At 39.1% G+C, this 637-nt stretch overlaps 1 pseudogene; it reads right to left on the bottom strand.

Moving 5' to 3' along the window:
• Positions 1 to 249: 249 nt before the first annotated feature.
• LOC111825631 lies at positions 250 to 395 on the bottom strand (annotated as a pseudogene).
• Positions 396 to 637: the final 242 nt, after the last annotated feature.

Below are 637 nucleotides of genomic sequence, written 5' to 3'. Positions count from 1 at the left end.
CATTATTAAAATATACAAGTTCAAACAATGATGATATGCCATTAATATCTATTAGCTTGACAAAAATGAATAGTTTGGGTACTAGTAAAGATATGGGGCCTGGCCCGGTGTGGCTCAGTGGTTGAGCATCAACCTATGAACCAGGAGGTTACAGATTGATTCCCAGACAGAGCACATGTCTGGGTTGTAGGTTCAATCCCCAGTGGGGGGCATGCAGGAAGCAGCCAATTGATGATTCTGTCTCATCATTGATGTTCCTACTTCTCTCTCCCTCTCCCTTCCTCTCTGAAATCAATAAAAATATATTTTTAAAAAGATATGAGAAGTTACCCTATGAATTAAACTGATAAGAACAGATACTACACTTGATCTTAGCCAAAAGGCCGAGAAGCGATGCCCTATGAATTAAATACATTACTATGTATTTTCATGAATAAATTAGGGTTTCTAAAGGAAAGGATGAAAAGCAAGGATTAGAATATACCAACTGTTGTGGTCAGTTTGGACTGCTGTAACAAAAATACCATAGAACTGGGTGGCTTAAACAACAAACATTTATTTCTTACAGTTCTGGAGGCTGGTAGGTCCAAGATGAAGACACCAACAGAACCTGAGTCTAGAGAGGGCCTGCTTCTTG

The sequence above is a fragment of the Myotis lucifugus genome, unplaced genomic scaffold (assembly GCF_000147115.1).
Source record: "Myotis lucifugus unplaced genomic scaffold, Myoluc2.0 scaffold_0, whole genome shotgun sequence".
In the NCBI taxonomy this organism is placed as follows: domain Eukaryota; kingdom Metazoa; phylum Chordata; class Mammalia; order Chiroptera; family Vespertilionidae; genus Myotis; species Myotis lucifugus.
The sequence above is the reverse complement of the archived record's forward strand: the minus strand, read 5'-3'. Positions and strand labels throughout refer to the sequence as shown.